This window comes from Triturus cristatus, chromosome 1_2, assembly GCF_964204655.1.
Source record: "Triturus cristatus chromosome 1_2, aTriCri1.1, whole genome shotgun sequence".
Classification (NCBI taxonomy): Eukaryota; Metazoa; Chordata; class Amphibia; order Caudata; family Salamandridae; genus Triturus; species Triturus cristatus.
The window spans coordinates 765,673,000-765,687,957 of record NC_140580.1 but is presented as its reverse complement, the minus strand read 5'-3'; the positions used below and the strand labels follow the sequence as shown (position 1 = coordinate 765,687,957).

Here is a 14,958-nt window from a genome sequence, read left to right as displayed (position 1 = left end):
CTTCCTCCATCTGTCTTGGGCCCCGCTCAGCCAGACTCTTGCACTGGTGCTATCACTCTGACTGTTGATACAAATGAGGGATGTGATGCGACGCATAATCAACCACCTGTTTGCCCAATTAATTCGACTAACCCAGAGTCACCAATAGCAGAGGGATGTAAGAGAAAGAGGCTGGACCGGATGTCAAGTCAAAAAAACTATATCCAGAACCATCTATTATTCCATCTACTCCTGATGCAAATCCAAACAGGCATACCGTACCCCGATTTATAAGCTGCATGCAAGACTCTTTAGTGACTCTGGCTGCTGAAATATCCAAAAATGTAATATCTTCACTTACTGCATCTTTGGTTCCCATCACTGATAGATTAAGCAAGGTCGAGTAAGCCATGGCCAAACTGAGTGACACTTTGTCGGTGCAACACTTTGTAAGTCCTCCTTTGCCCATTCCCTCAAGCTGCGCCACTGAGATGGCCCACCGAATACACCACCCATCACATCCCCTGGTTTCTGGTGGAGTGACCACCTCTTCCCAGGCTATGAGGAACACCGTTTATAGCTCTAGCCCAGGCTGGCCTATCCATGTTCCAGGGGCACGTAAACAGAACCTTCCTAAAGGCATTAATAGGGACCGGGCTCAGAAAGTTAGGTCAGATGGCCCTGGAAATATGTCTGAAGTTTTTTATCAGCGTTTTAGGTCCTTCTATGAGCCACATGTTGGATTTGCCCCCTCAGGCTGCCCCCTTTGTTGTGGTTCTATGGAATGTTCCTCCGTTAAGTAAGAGCTCATACGAAGATCATGAGCAATTGGTTAATAAAGCTGTACATTGGGTCAATACTCGAGTGGGTGGTTCCATGTTAGGGCATAACCAGATAAACTTTGTGAGCAGAGTTCCCTCCCTGGGTGGGCAATACTCCAAAACCAGATGGCAATGATTGTATTGTCATTCATTTTAAAGATCGAAGAGTGGCCAACGGCATCCTGTCTCACCTACATTTTACCTGTCCAGCGCCAACTGCTATTGAGGCTCTTCCATTGAGTTATTATACAGACCCCAGGGGTGTTTGCCTACCATTTTACTATCAGAGCCAAACCTGGCAACCTCTTTCCCAATTGGACCTACAGGACTGACTTCCTGCTGCAGTTATTCCCTTTTGGCTAAGTGATTCACCAGCTGAGCCTGTGTTACCTCTGAGTCATATTTCATCTAGGATTTATATGCCGACTGGGTGGAATCCCGTTCCCTCTAGGTCCAGTGCAAGTCATTCCTTGCAATCATTGTCCATAGCCTCATGGAATACTGCTGGTCTAGCCAGTAAATGGTACAGGCCAGATTGGCTTAAGATCATTGAATGTCATGCTATTATTTGCTTGATGATTTTTGTGACTTTAAGGCCAGTTTAGATCTTAAGGTCAATCAAAACAAGACCCACACAATGATTTTTGGGGGAAGGAAGAAGGATACCATTTCCTTTGTGGTGAACAGCTAGAAGGTTGGCTCCATTCCCACTTTCACCTACCTTGGCATCACCTTTGATACCGGAATCTCCTGGGGACCGCTGAAGATCAGTAGAGCTGTTGCCTTCTCCATAACAGTGTAGGCTGTCCTTTGTTTTGCCCACAAACTTGGTCAGAAACCAATAAAGGAACTCTTGAAAGTCTACAAAGCAAAATGCTGTGCTATTGCTTCGTTGGGGCAGAGGTGCGGGCATTGAAGATCAGGGGCCCTTGAAAAAATCGAGACTAGTTTCATCAAAAGATTGCTACTGTCCCCCAAAGCACTAGTTCCTTTGTTTGCCACACTGAGGTAGGGATTGGTTATGTTAGGCACTTTATTAAAATTCAAGCCCTCCTTTTGTGGCATTAGAATCTGGACCAAAAACCAGACATCTTTTAATAAGGCTGTGTTTGCATACTGCTTAACACTCAACCACAGCCTGAGTATTCCTTGGTTGAAGTACATACATAATCTATCTTGCGGATGGGACGGGAGGACTTGTTTACCTCTCCTAGCACTGCTTTATCCAGCTCTAATAGGACTTTGAAGTATGCATTTTTAGAGTGATGCCTGGAGAACAGAATGAGGAGTGCTGTAGACAAACCGACGGTCCATTCCTATATGGGGAACAGTTGAAAGTCCTGCGCCATACTTAGTATGGGTGGGAAATTGACTCGATAAATTCTTACCAATGAGACTCAGGCTTTGCACTGTGCACTTTTTTGCTGCTTTTCCATCGCAAGGTACTTTTTTTTCACAACTTCCTTTATGCCCATGTGATGACCAATCTCCACAGACTATTATACATTTTAACTTATTTTGTAAATTTTACTCGTTGCTGAGGAGACACTACTTGCTGCCCCATTTTCAGGGCAACCAACATTCGTTATAGCAGAGCTGCCTTTATTTTCCTGCAAACCTTACACACTATACAGATTTGCTTCTTTGCTGCTACTTACATTGACCGTGCTATTAAGCAGAAGGCTACAGTTCTTATATGATGTTTTAGGAATGTTTTGTGGTTATTATCGATTTTATCTTGATTTTTATGAAAGATCGTCTTGCTTTTCATCATAGAACTGACTGTCCTCAATGTGTTTGATTCCCTGCTTAGATAACCCAAGGGGACATAGCGGATCCCTAATGAGCTTCCTTTTAGGACTTCTTTTGAGGTATTTGTTCCATGGGCTTTATCTGAGCTTTGTGGTATTTCATTTGATGATTGATATTATGTGATTATTTAATTTCCTGCTATGAATTGGATGATTTTCTATAATTTTTTTATTATATATACTGTTCTGCTTTGTGCACTTTTATGTCTCAAATGAGCCGAAATAAAGTTGATTTATGATTAGGGCTCCCTGTTTTATGGTATTTTTTTTTTTAACATTTCCGTCTGTATTTAACCATATTTATTTTTGGGCCATCTTATTGGTATTTATCCTTATTTATTTTGTGTTTTGTAAACAGATGAGGTGATAACTCATATATTTCTGCTTTTATTTAACGGATAAACGTGGACTCATACTTTGATGCATGTCATTACACAGCCAAAAATAATAAAATAATAATCCCACATTAAAAAAATAGTGTAATAACACATATACATGTTGAGATATGCAGTAATTTAAGTACCCCTCGTTGAGCTTTGTAACTCTCCATGCTGTCATTATGTACAGCTACTGGCCTGAAAGTCATTAATCTCCGCATGGTGAATGATTCAAAAGAAGCTAGATTATCTGCATTTTTCCACTTTTAAAAATAAATACAGACAGGAGAGACAGTATTTTTTGTCTGTATTTATCTCTAGAAAATCAGTAAAAATGGAAAACAGGGACCCCTAATTATGATTATAAGGGGAACGGAGAAATGTACATGGAATAGGAACAAATGGGAGAAGATGGGAAGGTGCTGAAAAGAGCTGAGTATGAAGGGCAGTAAGGCATAGAGGAGGAGTAGAATCATGCCAAAGGTGTGGAGCTGCAGGGAGAGTGGTCAGAATAAATATTTGAGAGGAGCAAAGAATAGACAGTAGAGGACAACAGGTACTTAGGACAGAGCAGAGGTAGTGGGGTAGTGGTGCAGAGGAGAGATGAAGATGCGAAATAGAGTTGAATGGGGATGGACTGGATGGGGTTAGCTGACATAGATGTAGGAACTGGAGGTGATAATAATTCAAAGCAAATTTGGTTTCCTACTCACCTTAGTAAATGAGGTAAGTGAAACTACAATATTTTTGTTCCCACAGATCCTAAAAAAGCTTGTGACAGCCCTAAACCTCAGCATCTCACATCAGTGTGAACGTGACTGGAGTATCTTCCTCTCGATGGACCTGACTCGTGTATTTTTTTGTTGAGGCTATTGTAAGTCTAATCTGTATCTTATACCTGGGTGGATGTGACAGGAGATTTGAAGGCCTGAGTAATTATCAGTGACCGCTGCCTCTTACATTGGATGAACCTGACTGGAGTATCTTCCCACCTCGTAAAATTGACAGGGTGCTAAAAATCGATTCCAGTCATGTTTCAGTAACTGCTGAGGGTCGCTGAGCACGAGTGAGAAGCCATGCTAGGGGATGCATAAAATTCATACACTTATAAAAATAATACACACATTAATGTGTCACAGGCATCCCTAGCCACATCAATTCCAAGAACTTCTTTTTCTAGTACATAAGAACCCCTAGTTCTTCCCAAACAGTACTTTTTCACTCCCAGCAGCATCTCTCCATACATGTACGCTGCGGTGTGCAATCCTTTGAACAAAATAACTACACTTTAAGGTCACACTAGCGACAGTGACAAGTTGCAGAAATATCATGCAACTACAACAATTATGTAACTGGGCTCAAACCTAGCACTGCCAAGCAGTTTGTATAAGCCCTAACTTCAACTCTCCTGTTTGTCTACTGCGATGACAGTTCCAATGGACTTCCATTCTTCCTCACCATCAGGAGAGTCTTAAAAATCTCAATATTGACATCACCAAACAACATTGGGCAGGGCACATAATTTGGCACGGTGCAAATATGTCTTTACCTTAGGTGGTAGAAATTCTTGCTCTGTCCCTGCATTACACAGGTTATACCAATTTTGCTGCAGGTGAAATGGTCCCTGTATTCCTTTACAGGCAGTTTAGGCCAAATGTACAGATTTTAGGAACAGCAATTTCCTAATTGCGATTTTCAATTAGAAAATCATTATCCCTAATGTCTGAAACTTTTAGTTTATTTTCTTTCTTTTTTTTGATTAAGCAGTTTTATTGTAAGAAGTTATTACTGAAATACACAGCCGTACGCCTACAACCCTAAGGACGGCGGCACAATGTTAGGATAGTTACACAGCTTTGTAGCCAACATCCCATTGGGAAGGCAGCGTCACACGTTCAGGATAACCGCGCATAACCCTCAGCACTTTATGATTTTGTGTATCAGTAATCATAAGCATTTATAAAAATCAAACAAACAAAGAATTTTCCAACATAGTGTGCTACCGTCAGGAACGCCTACATTTATAAAAATCAAACAAACAAAGAATTTTCCAACATAGTGTGCTACCGTCAGGAACGCCTACATTCTGCATTTGTCCTGTACCCGTTACCAGGAAATACATTCTCCCTCCTGCTAGATGTCTCCAGGAACATCGATTCTCCCACCTGGGCTATCTCAGCAGTTTATAAGTCTGAGAACTCCCCTATTCCTTTAAGTATATGTATGTCCGTGCTTTGTGTACCATAAACTGCCATCTACAGAGCGGAGGGGGGAGCGTTGTCTCCTGTCTCTGTCGCTGTCTCATTAGACGGATCGTTCCCCTTATTAAGCAGATATGTAGTGTACAGCCCCCAAAAATTCTTCGGCCTGCTCCGGGAAGGGAGCAGTTCACTGATGGTTTCCGATTGCGTGCAGCAATATAGCACATCATGCGACCATTGTTTGATCGTGGGGAGGGGGTCCGCATCCAGCACATTGCTACTCTTCGTTTTGCCAGTAGGAGCCCCATGTCCACCAATCTGCGTATTGCTTTAGGCAGTGATTTAGAGTATCCCAACAGCACCACTACTGGATCTGGGGTAATCACTGTGTCAACTATGGTACTTAACTCACTAAAGACCTTTTCCCAATAGTTATATACCCCCGGGCATTATCACGCTAAGTGAATAAAATCTGCTGTCGGGGAGTGACATCTTTCACAGGTTGAGTCCTCCCTCAACCCATATCTGTGCAACCTTTCCGGTGTAAAGTATACTCTATTGATGTATTTGAAGTGTATGAGCCTATGCCTGCCGTGTAATGAGATGCGTCTTGTGTTAGCGCAACTGTAATGCCACATATTGTCATCAATTGTCATTTCCAAATCTCTTTGCCAGGCCAGCCTGGCCTTGGTATACTGGTTTGCTCTGTATGACATCGCCTGCTCATAAATATTGGAAACTATCGTTCGGGGTGACTTCGTTTTTATAACGTGTGACATTTCTTTCACCTCTGGGGGTTCATTCAGATCGTCCCCCAACTGTTGATGTAGCGCCCTGCAAACTCGGTGGAACTGAAAGCGTTGCAGTAAAGTGTACGTTTCTGTAGCGTCCGTGGCCTCGTCCCATGACTTTGCAGCTCCGCCTGAAAACAGGTCTCCTGCTTTGATAATGTTTAACGTGTGCAACGCTCGCATGACTCCTTCATCTTACAGGGGGCCAACCAGACCATCCATTCAATTGGCATCTCAGGGGAATATAACAGAGCTCCCGCTTGCTGTTGTAACAGGCTATGCCAAGCGTGCCGCGTCAAATTGATGGAATCCAGAAACCCCGTTCTACGATCTACTGGTTCAAAGATCGCGGCTGGAAGGGGGAGAGGATCAGTAAATAGCCTTTCCATGCGAAGAAACGGTACGTCCGCCGCTCCATGAATCCAACTGTGAGCATGCGCTCCTTGCGCCGCCCTATAATATAACTCAAGGTCTGGTGTGACCAGTCCCCTGAAACTTTTAGTTTTATGTAGCGATTCCTAGTGGGTCTCTAACGATCTACCTTATGAATACTAATGAGGTAGGTCGCAGTTTGCGACTCATTGGGAATAGCAGCCATCACAGTGATGGTGGCATGCTGGGTCAGCAGGCCACATTGTCTGTGACAGTTTTTTAATAAAACAATCTTTTTTATTTAAATGCAGCCTGTTTTCCTTCAAGAAAAATGGCAATGCTTTTAAAAAAATAAAATAAAACATTTAAGTTTCATCTTTTGAGTAGGCAGCGATCCATTGGACCGCTACCTGCTCTTAAAAAAAGTGTTTGTTTCACCATTCACTAAGGGGAAGGAGTCCTATTTACGAATGGTTACCTCCACCCTTGAGGTGCCGGCAAAAAATGTATGTTCTGCCACCGTAATTTGAGTTGCAAGCATTCATACACACCACTGTGATTCTGTATTTGGAAGGTATGCCCTTAACGCGCCCCTGTTACGGAATCACAATTATTACTCACAGAACCAGAAAACAAGCAACTTAGGGCTCATCAACCATGTATAGCTTGGTACCTTTTTCACAGTGAGCGCAGGACCCACGTCTAGGCATAGCCATCAAACTTAGGGCCTAAAATTAAGGTGCTGGATGGAATGCTGGAAGTAAGCTCAGCCTATGGCAATCGCACAGGGTTGATTGTGTTCCGGTTCGCGGAGGGTCTGGCCTGGAAGTTTGGGCTAGACTGCTCCCATTGGAGCAGGATCAAGACTGATTTGCATATGACTGGGTTCAAACTTAGGTGGCACAGTGTGTGTGTAATGCTCCCTGGGCCAGCTGAGTCATCAGAGCCCAACGGGGTACAGGCACAATAACCAACTGGGACACTTGGCTATACTTTGGACTCCGCCCCGAGCAGCAGGATGTCCCTCTATGTATATCTGAGGCCGTGCCCTCTCTCTGGATGTGTGCAACATCAGCCACAGCTGACATTTACAGAAAGTCTAGAACCCTAATTCAGGCATTCCATCCATCACTTTTTGTATACTTCAGTGTGGCACCCTAAGTAGGATGGGTAGGTCCAGACGTGATTGCCCTACGCACTGTGCCACTGGAACTAAGCTATACCTGACTGATGAACCCTAATAAGTGCAAAACTGGCCCTGGGTTGCTTACATTCTGGTTCAGGAGGACCTGGCCTGGCAGTTTGGGCTGGACTGCTCCCATTGGAGCACGATCAAGACTGATTTGCTTGTGAATTCCAATTGGTGATGTACATGTAAACACTTTCAGCCCTGTGATATACCATGAGCTTGTTTAGTAAACATAATTCCAAAAAAAGACTGATTTGTACATGGCTGGGTCTAAACTGAAGTGGCATGGTGTGAAAAATAACGATGGACTGGGACACGGCCCGAGTAACTACCAGTGGCTTAGATTAATTCAAGCATTAATTCAAGCATGCCATCCATCACTTTTTGGCTACTTCAATTAACTCATTTAAGCAGGCCAAAGGCCAACTGACCGGTCTTAGTTTAGATTGTGTGTTCTGGATGGGTCAAGATTACCAGCAAAAGGTGGATTTATTTAGTCACAACTGTAGTTTACCATATCGCCAACCAGAACCGCCTCCTCTTCATCGACTTCAGAAAGGAGAATATGTCCAATGAAGTATATCTTTTGGAAGGATAATGCTCTAATAGCATTGTTTTGCAGCAATAGACCCAATTTAAGAGCCATGAACAAACCAAGGGGCATATCAACAACAACCGGCGATAATTATCTCTATGCGCACTTAGCGCTCGGATAATTATCGCCGGCTAGCGTGAATTTTTATCGCTGAGATAGCGTGCTATTAGCAACGTTACCTTGTTGATAGGGACAGGCAAACTTAGCCATGATATTCTCCTTCCATAGGATATCATGGCTAAGTCTAAAAAATACCAGACGTAAAAAAGCAGCGTTAACCGCGGTTAGCGCTGCTTTTTTTGTCTCTAACAGGGTTAGCGACATTCTTGATAATAGGAGAAATGTCGCTTAGCGACATTTCTCATATTATTTTACTCTGGAACGCCCCCTTTGCATCTCATTAGAGATGCAAGGGGAAGCGTAGAGTAAAAGGGTGCTAACATGCAAATTTGCATGTTAGCACCCTGTTGTTGATAGGGCGCTAGTTTTATCTCTCCTTTTTTGGCTTTTAAATCCAAAAAAGCAGAGATAAAGCCCTTGTTGGTATGCCCCCAAGGTTCCTGATGGGATTTGTGGGAGATACTAGGCCAGAAAGAGCAACAAGGAGACGTACATAACAGGAATGTTCTTATTAGGGAAATCGTTCAGAATGGTAGTGTCTATTTAGATTTGGATGAAGAAAGAGATGAATGTGATCATTAAAAGCAGGAGGAAGAGGAGAGAAGAAGTAGACAACAAGAGAGGGTATTTAGGGTGGATCAATTTGTATACGATGGAAATTACTTTTGAAGAATGATAACAATCCAGCATGTGATGGATGACACAGTGGCACTAGAACACAGCCTTGTACAAACACTGCTGGGTCAGCACATCACATCACATACTCAGAAGGGCAAATCTTGTGTCCAGAACAAAATCTCGACTAGCAGTATTAAAGAAAAGAACGGAGGTGAGAGGGTTAAATATGGGACAACTACTGGGGTAAGAACATCTAGCGATGGATACGTCACAATGGCTGATGACCATTTATTGATGCTAAATTAGTATTGCATGCTCCCTCCAGCTAAATATATAGCTTTATCCATAGTTGTTGAAAACTCCCCTGTTGAAGGTGATATTCTGTTACTGGTTAGATGCCACCCTCATATCCCCCATCGGGATATTATGTGCCATGCCATCGAAATATCAGGGTCCTGCATGAAAACTTTCGGTAGAGGACTAACACCGAGGGCTGCCCGACCTGCACCTCTCCATATGCCATCAGAACATTCTGCTGGGTCCTCACTTTTAACTCTTCTAGCACTGCAAAGTGGTTTCAGGGGCATGCTTTACAAAACAAATACATTAATTTACTAGACAAAATCAAATATACTCAAGTGTATACAATTAAAATACAGTCAGTAAATTAACACCAAATTAAATGTAAAAAAGAACCTTACAATATAACAGGAATCCGTGACTATTTCTCTTTGACTATTGCTATTGGTAAGATGGTGAGGATTCATTGTATGCCCATCCCACCAATAGTGCACCATAGAGATGAGGTCCCCTTAACAAGGCACACATTGGGCCACAGATAAAAGTGATAGGCCCACTCACAAAAGGTCATAGGCATATATATGCTTGCTTAAATGTTTACATCTGAATTTGTATGTGTATATTTCTACATCTTGATATATATCGATAGACAGAAAGATAAAAAGATGGATGGATGGATGGATGGATGGATGGATGGATGGATGGATGGATGGATGGATGGATGGATGGATGGATGGATGGATGGATGGATGGATGGATGGATGGATGGATGGATGGATGGATGGATGGATGGATGGATGGATGGATGGATGGATGGATGGATGGATGGATGGATGGATGGATGGATGGATGGATGGATGGATGGATGGATGGATGGATGGATGGATGGATGGATGGATGGATGGATGGATGGATGGATATCCTTTCGCTGATCCATTAAATCCATACAGTGCGTGATTGATTGTCCTGCCAGTAGGTAGTGTATATCAATATATATCATTTATTTATTATACTGTAAAAACAATAGGCCATCTTTACAATTACAACAAACCTAGACTAAACCTGTGCCCTCCAAAACCTAAATGTGGATGGGTCATCTTAACAATTCCCTGCCTACTCCTTATAATAAAAATGAGTAATGACCTCTTCTGGATCTCTAATATTGTACATATTATTCTGCCACATTATCCTCAGCATTGCAGGGAACTTCATCTGTACCTGGGCCCCCTTACTGCGTAGATCATTCATTTTTGTGCCCAGCTCCCCCTGCCTCTGGGCTGTTCTCTTACCCATATCGGATCGAATTTGATAACTGAGGTCTCCAAACTTCAAGAAACGATCCTTCAAGGCTCGCCCCAACACTAACTCCTTGATCAAGAAAGAGAGAAAGTTTATCAGTATTTTCCTTGGGGTCTTCCTCTCAGGGTTTAACCTAAACGGGTCTCTATGCACCCTTTGTATCTCTCTGCCCCAATCAATATCCGACCTATCCTGAAGTAGACCTCCCAACAGCTTACACACAAAAACTTTGATGTCATCATTTACAACATTTTCGGGGATATTCAAAAGTCGCACATTATTGCGCCTAGCCTGCAATTCAAGCTTCTCTAGGTCCTCTTGCAACAGCTTATTTTGCTTTTTAAGACGCATAATTTCACTGGTGTTCACAGCCGTCGCAGCTGATAATGACTTCACCTTGCCTTCTAAAGCTGAAGTCTGTTGGGCAATTCCATCTATTTTCCGTTCAAATATCCCAAATTTTTCGTTAATGCCCTTTTGATTATGTTCAGAAGTCTCGAATTTAACCAGAATATCTTGTCTGAGAGTAAAAAGTAGATCTGCCAACTGGTTTCCTGAGGGAGCCTTATCTTGAAGACGATGATCCGACCCAGAGCTCTCACCGTTGCCCTGGCTAGGACTGTTACCATCAGTCCCCCTACCCATTATAGCATCCTGAACTACTTGAGTATCGGGTATGATATTGTCTCGATTTTCTGCCAGTGGGGAAAAACGATTCTCCAACCACAACGGTTCAGCCTGGGATGGGCGTTCCACAGCCTTACTCCCCCCCCCCCCCCGAGGAACCTGCAACCTGCTCCATGATTTTAAAGTAAGACCTAAGGGAGGGGAAGGCTTAGGAAATGAACACGTTTCCTTTGGCCCGCACCTCTTGGTTCTCCCAGTCCCTCTGGCCACTTTTTTAACAGGGGTTACTGCTTGGAGCTCTCTGGCTACAGGAACCTTTGCTCTTCCAGCAACACCTTTCTTCTTGGGCAGAGAGCGTAAAAGATACCGGTTGCAGGCAGAAATTGCGCCTCTCTAACAGCAGCAAACCCTATAACCTTTTTCTCCCCCTGTATGAGCCTGTGGGGTGACTCCTCTATATTTATCACCCTCCAACTCCTCATTCGTCAAATTCACACAGGAAGGGAAATCCTGGGAGGGGAGGTTGTTTTCCATCTACCCCCACTTTACCTTGACATTGCTGCTGTAGCACTGTTGCTGTGGCCGAATCTCATCAGGGAGACCAAAAGCCGATACCTCTCGACTTACTGCCTGCTCCCCGAGATCTGAATTACAGCCTCTACCGTGCTTTGCCTCCAAGGATACAGATCCAGCGGAGGCTGTACAGGCTCTGCCCCGCCTGAGCCCGATCAACGCCGTCACCGCCCGGGATCTTCGCAAAAACGCCGCCACCCAGCACCAATTCCCCTGAGGGGCGGGGCTGGCTTCCATGTCCCTGCCTGTGCCCATATGCGTCGCTAATACAGAACAAAACTGTTGAGTTCACTGACGTTCACCACTGTTCCTTGCCACCAACAACCAAGTCATTACTCCTATCCAAGTGTTCCACATCGATGGATTCTCCACTCTTACGCTCAGGAGCTCTCATGACCGGCGTCAACCGGCCGCCATGTTCCCGATCACGTGATCTCCCCCAACCCGCGCAGATGGAAGACTCTGAAGAAATGGCTGAATAGAGAGTCGAGGATTTATCCATGTAAGAGTAGAACTCTGATCCCCAGTTACGTTTTTTCTTTATTAGTATTAGTTACCCTTTTCTTAGCATTTTGTTTTGGATTCCCCCTCCTCTAGCTCGGGGGTTCCCGAAAGGCGATTTATTCATCTCGGGATAGGAAGGAGGGTTCCCCAAGGTGGGTGGGTGGTGGGGTGCACGGGTTGGTGGGAGCATGGGGGAAAAATAGAAAAAATAGTCTTTATTCTGTCTTACGTCAGTGTGGTCCTATTTACGAGGGGTCATTTGATTCTTTTCAGAGGGGAGCGGGTTATGTAGACAGGTCAAGGTGGTTTTTCTGGAGCTGGGGATCGTACCGTAGAATTGAGTAAAATGAACCCTGTTCCACATCGATGGATTCTCCACTCTTACGCTCAGGAGCTCTCATGACCGGCGTCAACCGGCCGCCATGTTCCCGATCACGTGATCTCCCCCAACCCGCGCAGATGGAAGACTCAGAATAAATGGCTGAATAGGGAGTCGAGGATTTATCCATGTAAGAGTAGAACTCTGATCCTCAGTTAAGTTGTTTCTTTATTAGTATTAGTTACCCTTTTCTTAGCATTTTGTTTTGGATTCCCCCTCCTATAGCTCGGGGGTTCCCGAAAGGCGTTTTCTTCATCTAGGGATAGGAAGGAGGGTTCCCCAAGGTGGGTGGGTGGTGGGGTGCACGGGGTGGTGGGAACATGGGGGAAAAATAGAAAAAAATGTCTTTATTCTGTCTTACGTCAGTGTGGTCCTAATTACGAGGGGTCATTTGATTCTTTGGAGCGGGTTATGTAGACAGGTCAAGGTGGTTTTTTTTGGAGCTGGTGATCGTACCGTAGAATTGAGTAAAATAAACCTGGTTCACTTTATATCCTGGAATGTGAATGGTCTGAAGTTCAGGAAAAAGTTGACTCCGGTTTTGGAATCCCTTAAGAATAGTGAGACTAGTGTCATTCTGCTTCAGGAAACTCATTTAGAAAGGGATGAATGTGGTACCGCATTTAATAAATTGAGCTGGGTCCAGGAAGTAGTTTGTTCGGACCAAAGAGGCAGCACAAGAGGTGTGGCGGTCATTATACGAAATAATTTAGGCATAAAGTTAGAAAGCTATCAGACGGATTTCTCCAGGAGATGGTTGGTTGCCAATCTGAGGATACAGAGGCTGTCAATAGTCTGTGCTAATTATAATGGTCCGAATGATGATGCTCCAGATGCTTTAATTAAGCTTGAAGCGTGTCTAATAATGGCTAGTGCTCCGGTTATAATCGGTGGCGACTTTAAGATAGTACAAAACAAGGATCTGGATAGAACTTCTAAAGTTAAACATGCCAGTCCCCTTAGAACATCGGCGGTAGTTAAGACCATGATTGGAGAGCTGAATCTGGCAGACATTTGGAGACGTAAGATAGGGGAGACAAAAGACTTCACTTTTTACAGTAAAAAATATGGCCACCACTCCTGTATCGATTATTTCTTAGTAGATCAGGAGTTATTAACATTGGTTGAAGAAATTTAAACATCTCCCCACCATTCTCTCAGATCATTCGGCTGTGTTCTTGTCCCTTAGGCATTATTGTAAGTCTGGTATGAAAAGGTGGACCCTAGATAGAACTATTCTGTTAAATGAAGGGGTGGTATTAAGTATAAGAGATGAGGCTTCGGTCCTTTTTTTCAAGCTAATATGGGATCAGCAAAAATTCAAGTCATCTGGAATGCCTTCAAAGCTTATCTAAGAGCTTTAGGAACTTCTATAATGGTGGGAAAGAGGTAAGATATGAAACAGCAAGAAGAGGATCTCTCCAAAAAGATCAAGTGTAAGGAACAGGAGCTCCAAAAGACATTATTGGAGGGCTCCAGTAAAGTTTCTTTGCTGGGCAAAGAGTTAGAACAGCTCCAAGCGGAATATCAAGGGGAACTTGATAAAAGGCTATTGGATAGATTGAGGGTTAGTACGTTGCAGCATTTTGCATATGGAGAGAGGAGTAGCTCGCTTCTGGCTTGGAAAGCCAAATCGGTTAAATCTATAAATGTAATTCGTAATCTAAGAGACGTGGAAACAGGAGCCCTACTAGATACCAACTCAGAAATAGGTACAGAAGCCCGTAGATATATGAGTCGGTTATACAAAGACGATATTTTGCCAGGGAGGGAGAAAATAGAGGCCTGGCTGGGGAAGATTGAACTCCCTAGTTTAAATAATGATCAAAGGAGGTCCTTAATGGCCGAGATAACGGAAGATGAGGTCCTGGTACAGCTGAGAAAGATGGCAAGGGGGAAAGCGGCCGGCCCGATGGTCTGCCTGTTGAGATCTACACTAAACTCCTTGATAGTATAGTACCACTGTTGAAATGCCTATTTAATGCAATATTGCTGGAAGGGGAAAAAGCTTTGTTGTCTTGGGCTGAGGCCAAGGTAACGTTGATCCTGAAACCCAACTAAGACCCTTTGGCAGTGGATTCCTATAGGCTAATATCGCTTTTGAACACCGATTATAAGGATTTATCGGGGATATTGGCCTCTAGGTTCGCCCGGGTTATTAAATGGGTTATTCATCAGGATCAAAGAGGATTTATCCCTGGGAGGCAGCTGAATGAGCTTACCTTCGGGATGCTTGGTGTTCTGGATCTGGCAGAAGCTTATAATCTACCCGTAACAGTTGCAGCTGTTGATGCCGCTAAGGCGTTTGATCAAGTTCACTGGCCCAATTTTTGGGAGGTTTTAAAGATCTTGGGCTTCCGGAGAATACAGTAAGGGCTGTCCAAAACTTGTACTGTTTGCCT

General features: G+C 43.7%; 1 protein-coding gene across 2 annotated transcripts in view; it reads left to right on the top strand.

Annotated features, from left to right (window-relative positions):
* Positions 1 to 12,127: 12,127 nt before the first annotated feature.
* LOC146867986 (dual specificity phosphatase 29-like) overlaps positions 12,128 to 14,958 on the top strand; it is a 38,677-nt gene continuing 35,846 nt past the window's right edge. Inside the window, exon 1 of one of the 2 annotated variants that reach the window (XM_085615154.1) lies at positions 12,128 to 12,175. The gene's annotated coding sequence lies outside the window, so the exon portion shown is untranslated. Of the gene's footprint in view, positions 12,176 to 12,623; positions 12,687 to 14,958 lie in introns of those variants that run through there. The other variant, XM_085615157.1, reaches the window with a different exon arrangement.